General features: G+C 44.5%; 1 protein-coding gene across 16 annotated transcripts in view; it reads left to right on the top strand.

Annotated features, from left to right (window-relative positions):
* Window positions 1-14156: 14156 nt before the first annotated feature.
* The window catches only part of BCLAF3 (BCLAF1 and THRAP3 family member 3), a 53520-nt gene continuing 50718 nt past the window's right edge, over window positions 14157-16958 (top strand). For 9 of the 16 annotated variants that reach the window (XM_081042567.1, XM_081042562.1, XM_081042569.1 and 6 more), the window contains exon 1: window positions 14157-14336. The gene's annotated coding sequence lies outside the window, so the exon portion shown is untranslated. The remainder of the gene's footprint in view (window positions 14337-16958) is intronic. The other 7 variants (XM_081042563.1, XM_081042561.1, XM_081042558.1 and 4 more) reach the window with 5 other exon arrangements.

Genomic DNA, 16958 nt, shown 5'->3' on the forward strand with positions numbered 1-16958 from the left:
CTCATGGCGTGCTAGTGTTTTGTTTGTTTCTGTGGGCTCAATGAAGAAATGTGCTGAAAGATTTTTTAAAACCCATGTGGGGAAAAAAACAAAAATCCTGTGTAGGTGTTCTTTCCCTGTCAAACTCATTAAAATTCTTTTTTTAAAATTAAATTTATTGGGGTGACAGTTGTTAGTAAATTTACATAGATTTTAGGTGTACAATTCTGCATTACATCGTCTATAAATCCCATTGTGTGTTCACCACCCAGAGTCAGTTCTCCTTCCATCACCATACATTTGATCCCCCTGACCCTCATTCCTCTGTTGTCAGTTCCAACTGAAGCCCCCCGTGGAAATAAGCGTAAGTGATGAGCTGCTCTAGGACATGATGAACTTCTAAGTCCAGTAAAGTTGCTGTGCTTTCAGACCGCTGATGGGAGGGATTTCTGATAGTTAAGATGCAGTTAACCTTAGTGTAATCTACGAAAACATTCCACATAGCACTCTGGCATTTAAACAAAATTGCAATGGGAATGGTGACCCTTATTTTCCAGTAAGCTGAAACCCAGACCCGCTTTTTTGTATCTAACTCATGGCTTGCCTGCAGCCAGGGAGACAGTACCAGCCAGGATGGGGAGCCAGGGAGGAGGGCTGGAATGGGGATGTTAGGACCCTCCTGGTAGCTTCTGAGCTGCTACTTCCAAAGCTGGGGACCCAGTCATTGCAGCCTTCCCCAGCTCTGCTGACAAAGCCCCTCCTGAGGGTACAGGAGTGGACCTCTTAACTTTCCGTATTCTGGCCTTTGGCAGTGCATTTACAAGTGGCTTCTGTTATCACGAGCTCTGGCCAGAAGGTCACAGTGGAGGCCACTCACTCCTAAGAGTAATTTCTGTTTTGTAAACATTCTAAATTTGTCTTAGTATGCACAGATCTCCTATTAACAAATGTTTTTGTAAACTAAATTTAGAAAGCAAATGTAAAGAACTAATTTGTTTCTAGAGGTACACCCATTACATTGGGGCACAGCACAAGGTGACCTCCGTCCCCACTCTTCAGCATCTTTCAGGAAGCTTAACTAGGTAAGAAAATGGAGTGAGAACTCTTAGAAACATTAGAAAAGAGAAGCCTGTACAGTAATGTTTATGGGTGGAACCCGGGAGAAACAACTGAAAAGCTCTTAGAATAGTTTCACAGGGGAGCCAACTACTAAATAAAGAAAAATCAAGTTTTCTTACCCATTAATGATAAACAGGAAGTAGATCCCAACAAAGCTCATGTAATTCCTAGAAATAACAAGCTGTGTCTAAAACTTGACTGTGGGACATTAGAATCAATGGAAATGGAAAGACAAGCCATGTCCCCAAATGAGAAAACCTGTGCTTGTGAGGAAGAGTAATAGTAGGTGGTCCTCACATTTGTGCAGTATTTATAAACTAAATGAAGTTCCAGTCAATGGGATTTCTTTTTTGCAACTTGAAATGTAATTGTACAATTCATGTAAGAAAATGACTACAAAGCAATATATGATAAAACTTCCATAATTAAAACTGCGTAGAAATAGAGATCAGTGCCATACCCAAGAGTCGTAAGATTTTAATGTATGATGGTGGGGTTGGAATATTTGTTTCTGTAGAGAGAGCACATGGTTTAGTGTCTCCTGAGGGACTGAGTTTAGTATCTTTGATGGGGTAAGGGTGTCAGTGTGGAAATCATAAAGACAGGAGTGGGGTCCAAGGCATGGGTACAAATTAGGGTTCAAGGTTTTAAGTTAAGGGAAAATTTAGACACAAGGCTTGGTGTCAGCCTCTAAAGAACCTGAATTGATGCCCCCTTTCCCAGGATGTGCTGGGATCTCAGGAGGTGTGAAGCAGTGGCCTCCATTCGCCGTGGTTTAAGCTTCTCCTGCAGGAGTGGACCTTAACAGTTGGCACATTGTACATTCCTGCTGTACGTGAGATGGTCCTAAGACTTCTCCAGGCTGTGAGGTAGGTAGAAGAGGGTTACGTCCCCAAGGACACACAGCTGGAAGTTGGCAGAGTTGGAGTTCACTCCAGGTCCTCACCTTTGGTACTGCCAGGGGAGCTAACAGGCTCTTCTGTCCCTGAGAGCAGCAGAAGTGTTTTGCTAGAGCAGGTGCTTAGAGCCGAGAAGGGCCCGAACCCCCATGGGGAATCCTAGTTATGAGTGTGCATTTATTAAGAAACAAAACAAAACAAAATATTGAGATATCATTCACAGTGACACCATAAAAATTCCCCCTTTTAAAGCATACAGTTCCATTTTTGATTTATTCACAAAGTTGTGCAACCATCACCGCTATCTAATTCTAGAACATTTTCATCCGACTGCTTTTGCAAGGGTTTCTTATCCACTCGTCTGCTCAAAGAAGCAGAGCTTGGCTTTATCATTAGTTCAAGTTCCCATGGCACCTGGAAACAAGAACATGGGATTTGAAAGTAGTATTCCCTCAACCAGTCACATGCCCTTCTCCCCCTTCCAACAGGTCAAATTGGGGAGGTGTTGATGTAACCTAATTCATGTGGGCTGTTTTGTGTTGTGTCGCATTCTCTGTGCATAAATACTGGATTAAATGTCAAACATGGGCTCACTTATCAGATGCCAGTATGGGCCTTCGAGCTCGAGGTGGGGGAAGCTGATTTAAAACGCTTTGAAATTCCTGCACCTGTGGAGAGAGCCTTTTACTGTGACCATCAGATCAGGGCGCGCCTGGGCTGGCTGTCCTTGCCCCTGTGTTTCTGGGATAGATGGCCCATGCGAACCGGGAGGGAGGGAGTGTGTCAGTGCTGCCTTTTTTCTTTCTTGCCCCTGAGGTCCAGGTGAGGGTCCAAGACGGTGGGCATTTTTCCTAGTGCACTAGGGAAAGAAATCCCTCCTACAGCCCAGAGCCTGAAGGGCAGCCTGCAAAAGGCAGAGATTGCGGGGCAGCTCAGATGTTGCACCTGGAGAATTCACTCCCACCCTTCCTTTCAGCTTTGCAGTAAACAAGAAGTTTCTGTGAGGCAGTTAGGAAATGCCCACGTGTAAGCCTTCCTGTTGGCACTGAGGGATGGTTGGCGTTAGGGGAAACATCTCAAGTGGCCAGCCTAGTGCACTTCCGGGAAAGTATGAAGACTGGCTTTCCCCATCTCACCTTTCTCAGGAAATGTAAAATGCAAGGAATAGAGTCCCAAGGAATTGAACCTTTGCATAAAGTCGCTTCTTTTTTGGATTAGAGCCAACAGCTCTCTGTTAGCTGTACTTATCTTGTAATCACATTTTCCTAGTACTGTGTGGGCTCATCTTTGAAACAACCAGAAAGTTTTCAACAAAGAATTGATAGCCAGAAAGGGGCTAGGTCATCCACAGTAGACATGCCTCCGGAGAGCTTGTTGGATTGAATGCAACTCAAAAGCTGTTTTAGAACAAACCGAGTCCTAACTGGTACCCCTAAAAGGAATGGATAAATCCCATTTGCTCAGTGGACCTGGCCTTCTGAAGGGTTCGCAGGGGCCACCACTGTGTGGTGACAGCCCCCATAACTGGTACAAGGTATTCAGTGTTCACCAATAGTAGGAAATTATCCAAAACGTGGAAATGAGGGCAAAAGAGAACTGTGCGCCCTTTCAAAGCTCTGCTAACGTGTGGTCTCAGTGAGGCGGCTCAAGGGGCTGCTGAGTTTAGGGGGATGTGACTGCCTATGACTGACATGTGCTGTTGAGTAGGACCCAGTCTCTGGAGTTACTCACTTGTAGGCAGAAAGCTGCACATGACTTGTCCTGTAGAAAAGCTAACTCCAAAGGTTATGTCTGTTTGGCCCTGTAGGGCACTAAACAATTTTGTATGTGACTTTGCAATCTTATTCCAGCATTCTTTTCCTTACTAACCGTGTGTGTTGGTGTGTGTAGACCTACGTCAGCGTGTGTATAACAGTTAGCTCCTGTGTCCTCCTCTGATCCAGCTTTGTCATCCCCCTTAATGAGTTAAACACAGTTTTGATATATGCTCATGGTGTGTTTTACGTCACAATTGTGCCTTTTAACCCTTGGGAAGTTATACTTTGACAATGAAGTTTGAAGTCCTCAGAAGGCTTTAGGGAATGTTCAAGAGCTGCTCCAATGGTAGTGAAGGCTCAAGTTAAATGCTGGCATAGTGGATATCATGGCTCACTGCCCGATGGACCTTCCCTTTGGGGCTGAGGTGTTTGTCCTTCCTGTTTGTCTGTTCGTGGAGAACCTGACCTGAGCCAGCGAGGCATCATGCTGAGAGCTTTCCATGCATTCTCTCTCTTAACCTTAAGAACCGCTTTCTGAGATGAGCTCTATTGTGGCCATGCTCACTTTACCATGAAGGCCAAGACAGGTGAAGTCGCTTGTCCAAGGTCACATACAGCCAAGAAATGCACAGCTGGGCTCCAAGCCCAGGGTTTGCTTTGGAGTCTAGCTTGCCCTGGCCTACCACACCTCCAAGTTCCTGCCTGGGGACATCACACAGACCCAACCCCTACAGGCTCTTGCCAGTCTACACATCTCGTATTAGGTTGGGGCAAAAGTAATTGTGGCTTTTGCAGTTATTTTTAACCTTTTAAACTGCAATTAGTTTTGCATCAACCTAATACTATATTTGCAAGTTTCCTAATTGATCTCAACCAGCTTCCCTCACCAGAAGTTGTTGATGATTTTGCAGATTCCTGGGACTCTTTTGCTGAGGGCCTTTTATTCCTCACTCCAGCAGAATACCTACAGCCTCTGTCTGGAAGCACAGTTAGTATGAGAATTTTTGTGTGTGTCATCTAGGAGGAAACCAATGTTATAAATGCTCATTTATTAAGCAACTATGTATGAATACCTACTCCCTACTCCATGTCAAGCATTTTGCTAGGGATGGGATGGAGCAGAGAATGAGGCTGGATATTCTTCCCACCCTCCTGGAACCCATAGTCTAGTAGGGAAGAGAGACAATAGACAATGTATGAAGTTATTTGCAATCGTGATGGGTGATGAGGTCAGGTCTGCTGTTACACATTTTCATATTATTACAGTTTGTGATGAAACATTTATTTGTGTGATACTTTGGTTAATGTCTATTTCCCTCATTGTAAGCCTTCTGGGAGCAGGGCTGCCATATTCCTACCACCTAACGCAGGTATTCAGTAAACATTCATGAGTGAATAAATGCAGTTGTTACTGAGGAAATCTGTGAATTAAAACTCATGGCCTGTGATCTGCATATCTTTCTGCCAGACCCACATTCTTTCATGAGATGACAGTCTCAGGGATCCCGGTTTTTGTGTTTGCTTCTGGATTCCCAGCACCTAGAACAGCACCTGTCACAGAGTAGCCCCACAATAAATCATTGTTGAATAAATGTGTTTTTAGAATTGAGAATACATATACCAGTTTGGATGGTTCCACTATACACAGCAGAAAGTGGCTCAGTATTCAGGGTATTTATCAATCACACGTAATACATAACAAGCTCCAAAGGCAGCTCAAGGACATCAGGATTCTGGGGCAGCACTTCTTTGAGTCTGTTGGCTCTTAAGAAGGTTGCCATGGCACCAGCATCCCATCCTCATTCCATTGTGGTCAAAGGTGTGAAGAAGTTAGCTGGCAGGCTGCTCCTTGTACTGCTCCCTCCTTCCACCAGGAAGGAAATTCACAGAAGCTCCCAGCTGACTTTCGCTTCTCATTGGCCAGTACTAGACCTTACACTGACCTCTATGCTAATCACTGGCCAAAGGGAAGGAGATGATCATATGTATTAGTTAAGGTAATGCTAGTTTCTATGACAACACCTCCCTCCCCAAGCTGCAGAATGTCTCACATACAATAGAAGTTTTCTCTCCCTCATGTGAAGTTCAAAACAGATGTGCCTTATTACAACTCTCCTCTGCCTGGTAATTCAAGAACCAGGCTTCTTCCATCTTATAGCTCCCTCATCTTCCAATTTTATCATGCTTTTCTTCATCAAGCTGACAGAATAAGGAAAGAGTATGGAAAAGACACACGGCTTCTCAACCACCTTGGCCTCTAATGGACTCATACCATGTCCACTCACATTTCATTGGCAACAACCAGTCATAGGGCCCCACTTAGATGCAAGGGATACTGGGATTTGTAGGCCCTGGCTGGTTTACTTCTTACCAAAGATATTGCTGTTATGCAAGGGAGAGGACAAGTAATTTGGTGGATAGTTATCTATCCATGCCATGATTGACTTAGATTAGAGGTGTCCAATGGCAATATAATGCAAGTCACACATGTCATTTTCAGTGTTCAAATGAGGGGCCTGGGGAGAAAGGGTCAGTAAATACTTTAATTGTACTATTATAAAATCTACCACAGAGTCCATTATGTTCTCTTTCCCTACCAGTCTAAGGGAGAGTGAGAACTGGTGTGAAACTTAAGAAACTGGGGCGGGGGGGGGATACTTAATAAATATGGAGTTAAAGCAAATTTAGCCGGCAAATGAAATTTTTTGAGAGCTTAATGACTTTTGAAATGGAGTCTGGGTTGTGTCAGAACACAAAACCAGACTGTTTTGTTAGGAAGAGATATATTTCTATGAAGTTTTTTTTTTTTATTAGTTTCAGGTGCACAAGACAAGGTAATACTTAGACGTTCATTATTTATATCCCTCACACTGTGGACCCCCCTTCCCCCATCCCCCCATCCACTATCCCACCGACATCGCACCGAGCCATCACATTATATATATAAAATTATAGTTGGCATTCATTATTGTTCAGCTTCAGGTGTACAGTGCCGTGATCAGGCATCTACCTCATCCCTGAGGTGGTCTCCCAAATGAGACACGTGTCCATCGATACCCTACAAAATCTTTACAACATTATTGATTACGTTCCCCAAATTAATTTTCAAAAACCCCATGGCCATCTTGTGGTTACCGACTGTTTTCTAATCCCCTCACCTTCCCCCTTATCCCCACCCTCCTGCCAATCTAACAACCCTCAGTTTTTCCTCTTTGTCCCCAAAACTGTTTCTGATTAGTTCATTCACTTCTTTTCTTTAGATTCCACATATAAGTGAGATCATATGGTACTTGTCTTTCTCTGTCTGACTTACTTCACGTAACATAATATTCTCTAGGTCCATCCATGTTGTTGCAAATGGTAAGATTTCTTTCTTCTTTATGGCTGCATAATACTCCATTGTATAAATGTACCACAGCTTCTTAATCCAGTCGTCTACTGATGGGCATTTCGGTTGTTTCCATGTCTTGGCTATTGTGTAAAGTGCTGCAACAAACATAGGAGTGCATACAGATTTTTGAATTGGAGTTTTGGATTTCTCCGGGTAGATGCCTAGGAGTGGAATTACTGGATCATAGGGTAGTTCCATTTTCAGATTCCTGAGATACCTCCATACTGTTTTCCATAGTGGCTGCACTAATCTGCAATCCCACCAACAGTGCACTAGCGTTCCCTTTTCTCCACATCCGCGCCAGCACTGGTTGTTTGTTGATTTATTGATGATAGCCATTCTGACTGGGGTGAGGTGGTATCTCATTGTGGTTTTTATTTGCATTTCTCTGATGGTTAGTGAGGTTGAGCATTTCTTCATATGTCTGTTTGCCATCTGTATGTCCTTTTTAGAAAAATGTCTCTTCATGCCCTCTGCCCATTTTTTAATTGGGTTGTTTGTTTCTTTGGAGTTGAGTAAGTTTTTTATAGATTTGTGATATTAATCCCTTATCAGATATATCATTGGCAAATATCTTTTCCCATTCAGTAGGATCCCTTTTTGTTTTGTTGATGGTTTTTTTTGCTGTGAAAAAGCTTTTTAGTTTGATGTAATCCCAGGTGTTTATTTTGTCTCTTACTTCCCTCGTGCGAGGGGATATATCAGTGAAAATCTTACTCCGGGTAATGTCCATGAAGTTTCTTTCTATATTTTCTTCTAGATATTTTATGATTTCAGATCTTACATTTAAATCTTTAAGCCATTTTGAATTTATTTTTGTATATGGTGTAAGGGAGTGGTCCAGCTTCATTTTCTTGCATGTGTCTGTCCAGGTTTCCCAGCACCATTTATTGAACAGACTGTCTTTACCCCACCGTACATGCTTGCTTCCATTGTGACATGCTGTTTTAAAACCACAAACATTATGTGACTCGCAGGACCAGGGCCAAGCCACTTCACATATTACATTACAAAGGAGTTCATCAGAAATAATTTATGGGACCAGTGGGCTGGTAACAACTACCAAATCTCGTTTAGGAATTTGTCCTCCACCTCAGTAGGAAAACAGATTTAAAGGCAGAGACTAGAATATGCAAAAATGAGGATTATGAGCAGCATAATCCTGTCTAAAAACATTTTCTTTCAAACAATATAAATCATTTCTGTCTGCACTCCACTGTTGACAAAGCCTTTAAAAAAGTAAAGGTAAAGCAAGGACAGCATCCACCAAAAATGCCTATCTCACGGAAGAAAAAGAGAAGAAAACAGGGCCAGCTAAGCATTATACATCGCATTTCATTATCAGTATGTGGGGACAAAACCCCAAAAAAGCAGTTTCCAGGCTCTCGGCCTCACATAGAAAGGTGCTGGCTCGGTAAATGGCCATCAACTGTGATCAGATGCCAGCAGCTGTGGCTAGTTGGCCGTCAGCTGTAACCCGTAGGCCATTGGCCACTAATATAATGGCCACTAATATAACGGCTGTGGCTACGCTAGCAGAGAAAAGGAATGGGGGCTAGCAAGAAGATGGTGGCTGGCAAGCGCGGACTGCTGTTAGGCAGATTATGTAGATCCTGCTTCCTGTGTCTCCAGCCCAGCCGCCAGCGAGAATATATTGGTTTTACTCCCCTACTTATGGCTCCATGGGTGTTCCTTTTTGGCCTTACCGTGTCCTGCGTTCTTGGGCGGGGAGTGGGAGCTGAGACCCTGCACGACAAATGGCGCAGCGAGCAGGGTCCCCTGCGTGACACATGGCGTAGTCGGCAGGATACGGTGCTGGCCAAAGCTTTCCGAAGGGCAGTGGAGCAGTTTGTGCGTATGAAACCTCAGTCTGAGGAAGACCAGGAGGAGCAGCTGCCGGAGAGCTCGATTCCCGTGGAGGGGTGGAAAGATGTGGATGGTTCCCCAACCAGCAGAGGCCGGAGAAAGCGGAGAAAGCGAAGGTTGTTGCCGCCCTGTGGGCTGGGAACTGCTTGCTGAGGCAGCCCGGATGCAGGACTTTTAGTCCCAGGAGAAAATGCTTGCTGAGTCCTCCTTGGGAGATGAGGGTGAGGTCAAGGTCATCCCTCACCCCCAGGACAGCCCTGGCGAATGACTGTGGACTATGGGGAATTGCCTTCCATCCCTAATTTAATGGACGCTTGACTGTTTGGGAACATACCACCATGTAGTGGGACTGGCGGATGTTTGCTTTTGTGTCTTGACTGGTCGCCATTGATAATATGTAAGCACCTTGATGTGAGCCACTGTTGTTCCAGCACAGTACCCCGAGAGGCCCAGAGAGAGAGTGGCAGTGCCCTGAGAGGCCCTGGCTGTGTCCAGGAAGTCTGGCTGTGTCCAGAGAGAGAGTGGCAGTGCCCTGAGAGGCCCTGGCTGTGTCCAGGAAGTCTGGCTGTGCCCAGAGAGAGTGACAGTGCCCTGAGAAACTCTGGCTGTGCCCGGGGAAACAGGTGGTACCCTAAGAAGCCCAGGAAGTCTGGCTGTGACCAGAAGTACTGTGGTGGTGCCCTGAGAAAAGCTGGCTGTGCCCGGGGAAACAGGTGGTACCCTAAGAAGCCCAGGAAGTCTGGCTGTGCCCAGAAGTACTGTGGTGGTCCCCTGAGAAAACCTGGCTGTGCCCGGGGAGACTGGTGGTACCCTAAGAAGCCCAGGAAGTCTGGCCGTGCCCAGAAGTACTGTGGTGGTGCCCTGAGAAACCCTGGCTGTGCTCAGAGAGCCTGGCTGTGTTCAGGATAGTGCATTCACCTCCAGGCTCCTTGCACAGGGCCCCTCGCAGAAGACGCTTGTCGCGTAGATTGTGAGGCGAGACCCTGTAGGGGTGGAGTGTGGGGACAAAACCCCAAAAAAGCAGTTTCCAGGCTCTCGGCCTCACATAGAAAGGTGCTGGCTCGGGTAGTAAATGGCCATCTACTGTGATCAGATGGCCAGCAGCTGTGGCTAGTTGGCCGTCAGCTGTAACCCGTAGGCCATTGGCCACTAATATAACGGCTGTGGCTACGCTAGCAGAGAAAAGGAATGGGGGCTAGCAAGAAGATGGTGGCTGGCAAGCGCGGACTGCTGTTAGGCAGATTATGTAGATCCTGCTTCCTGTGTCTCCAGCCCAGCCGCCAGCGAGAATATATTGGTTTTACTCCCCTACTTATGGCTCCATGGGTGTTCCTTTTTGGCCTTACCGTGTCCTGCGTTCTTGGGCGGGGAGTGGGAGCTGAGACCCTGCACGACAAATGGCGCAGCGAGCAGGGTCCCCTGCGTGACAAGTATTAAGGAAAACAACCAAAGTCAGATAGTTAAGGAAAGAGAAAGCTCACCTGGTTCGGTCAGTCTTGGGTTATTAGGACTAATGCTGAAGGCACAGCCAACACAATACAAACCATTTATACAAAACCTATGAGAAAAATCTGGGCCAACAGCATTGTCAAGGGATGAGAAAGCTATTTGTCCTACTTCTCCCTAATTATCTTATTCTCACATCAATCAGCATTTTGAAAAGAAAGCTATACAGAAGGATGGCTGGAGCTGTATGTCAGAGCAGCTGGCAGATTTCCCCAGCAGCAGTGTCCCTCCAAAAAATGACAATGACAGTGGGAACTCGGTCTAAGCCTGTATCAAAGCCTGATTCCCTCTTTTTTTAAAAATTTGACTTTTTTCTCTGGTTTAAGAATTAGTTTTAAAATCACTCTGAATTTCATCAAGCGTCTGTGTCCATCTTCTAGTACACGGGGAATACAAGCCATAGACAAGTGGTTCTCAAACTTGAGCATGCTTCAGAAGCCCCTTTAGAGGACTTGTTGAAACTATGCTGGGCCCCACTCTGAGAGTTCCTGAGGCAGCTTTGTAACAGAAACTTGAAGATCTAGCACATGGCTCCACTCTTGCTCCTTTTCTTCTGATATGACACCAGTAATGTCTCAGATACAGTCTATTCCCTCAGCCTATGTCCCAGACAGAAGAACCAAAGCTGACCCATTATAGACTTGTAACATACGCGAGAAATAATTTGGGATTGCTATTGTAGCATAATATTCTTACTAATAGAGAATCCTTGTATTAAGCATACTTGGCATTCTGTAGCAGATTTAACTTTGCTAAAAAATAATAAAATAAAATAAGTGGAAAGGCAGATAACATTCCATTTCTCTTAGGCTTCTTCTGAGTGTGTGTGCGTGTGTGCTAGTCATATATACACCAAAAGCTGTGTGACTAAAGGGGTTCAGAACAGGCCTCCCCAAGATGTGTCACTTTGGCCTGTGAATTATTTTGAGCTGAAGGCAGTTGAGACCCTGTGGGCTCATGAGAAACTTTTACCTCTCTCTTAAAGAATTTAAATTTGGGGCCTTGCCCATAATAAGAGTTATAACCAGAAAAAACGTTTTTTGACCTATCCATAGGGCAGAGCACATTTCTTCTTTTTAAAAAAAAATTTATTGGGGTGACGATTGTTAGTCAAGTCACATAGATTTCAGGTGCACAATTTTGTATTACATGATTTATAAGTCCCATTGTGTGTTCACCACCAGAGTCAGTTCTCCTTCCATCACCATACCACCCTCCTCCCCCGAGCAAACTTCTAATTACTGAATATCTGCTCTTCTTATCATCCTGTGAATGACCTTCCTCTCCTCGGAAACCTCAAGGCATCTTACCTCATTTTTAACTCAGAATGCCATACGTACCTCATTTTTCCCTTTCTGTCTTTGACTTTTAGATAGTATGTGGGGTTCCTATAAGTATATATGTAATTCAATTTGGTTATTTACTCATCAATTTGATTTGATTATTCAACCAGCTGAAAGAACTTAGGAGGGTAGAGGATAATTTGTTCTTCTCTCACATGACTTTGTGCCAACTACTTAACTTTTCTGTCCACACAGAAAGACAGAATATAAGGCGAGGGCCATCTAGTTGTGCTGTCTGTTAACCAATAATAAATATGGACAAAGATCACCTTTTTCAAAGATGAGTCAAAAGTATGTGCATGTGTGTGTGTACACACACACACACACACACACACACATAAAACGAAGTACACAAAAACTAATCATGGAAGGGAAAGAGCATACTTATGAAAATGATTGACTACAAAATCCAAAATAAAAATTTTATGACCAATTTAGCATCGTTTTGCAAGAAGGTAGTCCAGAACAGAATCCATAAGGAAATAAAAGGATGAGATAGAAAGTCAATAGGATGAAATGAAAGTGGGGGAAGTGGGGGAGGAATAGACACAAGGAGATGAAAATCTCAATAATAGAATTTAAGTAAAAACAGAGGCATAAATAATGCTTCAGGGAACTTTATCATTAATATTGAAAGCAAATTTGAGATCTACCAGAATGCCAAAAAAAGAGGACAAAGCGATGAAAATGATAAAACAGAACTACCACAGACAATTGCTCTTCCTAAAAGAGAGATCAGAACAAATGGAGCGGAAACAATTCTTGAAGGTAGAATGGAAGCAAATCTTGCACTGAAGCTATGTATACGCAGACAAAAAGGTCTCATACCTCTTAACCAGACAGAAAGGACAATATGTGCAACTGAGTGGAAACAAAAGCAATATTCCCTTTAAAGTGCAAACATTTCAATATGGCCAGAGCATTGAGTAACGAGGAGAGAGGCTAGAGAGGTAAGTCTGAACCAGATAATGTCATGCTGAGGAATTTTCTCTGCAAAACAGTAAGTAAAATCACGTATGAAAAGAGGAAAATGATCATGGGTGTGGGGCTTAAAGAGAGTGGTAAGGGTTAGTAACAGCAATTATTGAAAATGAGGCCACATAAAAGGATTCCTAAGAGGCTCCAATAAATTTGTGTTGGCATCATTCTGTTATAATTGTGTGGCTTTTTCCTCCCAAGTAGTGCTTGGAAACACAGATGTAAGAATGGAGAATGCAGGTAACTGGAGTGTTTAAAGATGGTTGTTTGATACTAGGATTGTCAAAAGGCAATTCCAAGGACTCTGCTTATAAGAGTGGCTTATGTTAGGTAGAAGGTTCAGTGGATATGAGAGCTCTGGGGTCTTTGAAGAATAAGAATATTGGGACTGAGAGAGAGGACTGCAAGCATGAGGATTGTGAGCCCAAATAAACGGGATTTCTAAACTTAAGGTTTTAGAGATGGAACAGTATAAAGTGATGAACGTCTAGATTTTCTAGAATATGTGCCTGGGAATGGGTAGAGAAAGTAGAGTACAAGCAAGTCACCTGGGTTAAGGAAGCTAAGGAAACGCTGCTTGGTCATGGGTGTTGTATTCATCAGCATAATGACAGTAATTCAGAAGGAGAGGAAAACTGCATTCAGTAGAAGACAGTAACAGGGAGGATAAAAGGTGGTACTACCAGATGGGGTGGACCCCATCATGAAAGAGAAATCTTGCGAGGGGTAAAAAGAACATCCAATTGTCAAGTGAGAAAGCTCCACGAGGGAGGACATGGAGTGTAGGAGGAGAGAAATGAAGAGAGCAGACAAAAATGAGTCAATATTTTGAATTGGATGGTGGATAGATTTTGGTACCATTAATCTATTTAGGAGGTCCAGAGGAGCGGTTTGTTTTCCGGGTAGACGCTTAATTTGACTCCATGGGGAAGGTTAGAGATTGAGCAGGCAGGGAGAGAGGCCATAGCGGTGCAGGTTCAGGTGGGCTGGCTATGGAAAGGCTTTGAAGGCCAAGCCAGGGACTGGAAGGCTACTTTTGGCTCCTGTGTGCCCATCTGCACAAGGCTGGATGGCCACGGAACCAAGCTCCTGCTCATGCCTGAGGGGTCAGCCCCATTCCCTGACCCTCATCCGCCAGGATCCCTGGCCCTCTATGCCCCATGCAGTCCTTCCTTCCCGACGGGCGGGGCGGAACACTGCGCACGTGCTCTGGACAGAACGGCAGTGGTGGGAACTGCCGGCAGAGGGCGCAGGCGCTTTGGAGCGAGCTGGGAAAGAGTTGAGAGCAGGGTCTGGCGAGCCTGCCCAGAGCGAAGCCGCGGACAGTAGGCGGGAGCAGGGCGGGGCGAGGCGTTTCCGGAAGGAAGTGGTTCCGGGTCCCGCAGCCCTGCTGATGTAGCCGCGGTTACGTTGCCGTGGTACGTTGCGGCCGTTAGAGGGGCGAGGCCCGAGGGGCCGGTGGCGGCGGCGGTGGCGGTTACGGGAACCTTCTGGCCGGGTGAGTGGCCCGGGGGGGGCGCGGACGGAGCGAGGAGGCTCCGGTCCGTGGGGAGGGCGTGTCCGTTCCCCACGAGGGGCCGGTGTTGAGGCGGGGGGTGGATGCTGCGGCCCGGCTCGGACTCCCGGGCAACCGTTCCCCTGCCGCTACCTCAGGCCACTGGGCCGGTGCCTTTTCTCAGGCGCGGCGACCCGGGCACCTGCTGCCGCCGCGGCCCGGACCCTCCCCCGCCGTCGGGAACGTCTGCCATGCGGACGGGCGGAGCGGTGTCCAGGGACGGTGCCCTTGTCTCTGAGGCGGCCCCGGACGCGCTGCCGGCGGGACCTCGCCAAGGAGCCCCTGCTTTGTCCTCCTCCCGAGGCGCTGCTGCCGCAGCGCGGCATCTTCCTCCGCTAACGTCCAGATTGAGGAGCGAAGGCTGCTCTTTATCCTGCACTGCAAAGTAAAACTTGGCTTTTTAGAAACGTGTAATGAAAATGGGCGCATCTCCTGTGCTTCTCTGGCGTGTATTTAAGAAACTGGGCCAGTCACTGTCGGATTGTCCGGGAGGGAGGGAAGGAGGGAGGAAGGGAAAGAATTGTGAGAGAAACTTAGCCTCCCAAAGATTTTTCCTCTTTGGATGTTTTTAGAGCTGCCCCTTAGGGGATGCCTTTCTGGAACAAAGTGAAAACTATAGGTAGAAATCGGGAAGGTCGCTCAGACTTCTGGTCAGGCAACGTGTTTTAGCATTTTTCTGAAAGCGAAATGCTACAAATGAAAGACTGGAATTTGAAAATTGGTTTTGGTGTGGATTCATGAGTGCTTATTTTTCAACGTTCTTTTGATTGTTGAGGTAACACTGGTTGATAACGTAAGTTGCGAGTGTACGTGATAATTCAATGCTATTTTAACGGTAATGGTATAGTAATTATTTTTAATGGTATTTTTAAAAAAATGGCTACTAAAATGTTCTTTCGAAAACCCCGCTGTTTCACACCCCCAGGCGTCTTTAAAACGTCTTATTAGCATTTAGTAACATATACAAAATTTCTAAAATAGACAAAACCATAATAAAGAAAATCCAATTTCACCAATTTCACCATAATAAAGAAAATCCAATTTCCAAGTAACCATTGTGAATATGATTGCACTGGCTATACAACTCCAGTCTTTTTCTATGCAGAGATGAATGCATGGATTTTTCGAAGGTGCATTCTCTTTGGTAATCATTTTTTTTCTGACTACATAGCATGCTATTATATGGCTGTAGTAATTTATTTAGTTGGTTATTCCCAGTTTTTCACTACTTAAACATTGTTGGAGAAATGTAAAACCTACGTTATCTGTGATTACTTTCTTACTGTACATTCCTAGATGATAGAATTGTTGGTTTGTTGTTTTGTTTTTTTTTATGTGAATTGCTCTATTTCCCTCTAGAAAGGATGTGCTATTTTGCACTCCCACCAACAATCTGTGAGTGTCCTTTTCCACACCCTAACAAAAGGCAACATTTAAAGGATTTCTATAAGGAACAATTTGGGGCCATTTATGTCCTTCTCTCCAACCGTGTACCGGTGTTCTTCTCTAGCTAGCCTTTTTTTTTTCTTATTTTCTTATTTGTTGATAGCATTTCAGTTCCACCTTTGCAAAGGTGGATAGCATTTATTTCACCTTTACCCAGTTTAGTACAGAAAGGTTATCTCGGTGAGGCAAAGGCATCATAGATTGAGCAGGAGATTTGAAATCAGGACTTCCTTGAATTCCAGTTTATCTGAGTACCTTGCACAAGTCACTTACCTTTTTTTAAGGGACTATTTCCTCAACTCTGAATTCGAGATTATAGGTAAAGTGTTTTGCTTTACCTTTATTATAATGTGGTTTTAAGGATCAAATGAGACATTGATGGAAAAGTACATTTAAGCATACTTTGTCTTGTTGCCAGTTATCTTGTAAGAATTTCAGACAACAAAAGTATATTGATTTTTTTTAAAAAAGTCATATCTGAATTCAAAACTCTTCTGTGATACCCTTTGCCCCCACACTCTTGCACTCCTTAAATTTGAAGTTTTATATTACTGCCTTAGATAAAAACGATATCAGAGTTATGAAATTAAGTGAATGAATGAATCTACACAAATGTTGAAGGAGGAAACATTTAAAGGCACTATATATAAAGTTGAGGGGGACAAATACAAAGCTAAATAAAACACAGTCCTTGGGATTAAGATAAATAAAACATAGTTTTTGTGTCCTAGAGGCTACAGAATGTCCAGGCAGCTAGAAGGCATAATAGCTGCTTTCCAAATTTAGACAGCAATTTTAGATGTGATGCAGGATGTCAACTATTCTTGAGTGTGCTAAAGCCCACTTCTGCTGACTGAGCATCTACGCAAATGACCAGGCCAGCCGTGTCTTTAGGGTCATCTTTCTGAAGGTAGCAGTTGCAAGGTGGGGAAGTATTAGTATTGGAGTCTGAGAACCTGGATTCTAGTTTCAGGTCTTTCACTGGAGCAGATTGGTTAACCTCTTTGAAGCTTGGTTTCTTCATCTGTGAGATGGAGGTAATTCCAGCTTCCTCAAAGGCTTATAAGGATTAAATGAGATAGTACTTGCAGCACACTTACTGAACCAGAAAGTACTGGC

Source organism: Rhinolophus hipposideros (assembly GCF_964194185.1).
Source record: "Rhinolophus hipposideros genome assembly, chromosome: X".
NCBI classification, from domain to species: domain Eukaryota; kingdom Metazoa; phylum Chordata; class Mammalia; order Chiroptera; family Rhinolophidae; genus Rhinolophus; species Rhinolophus hipposideros.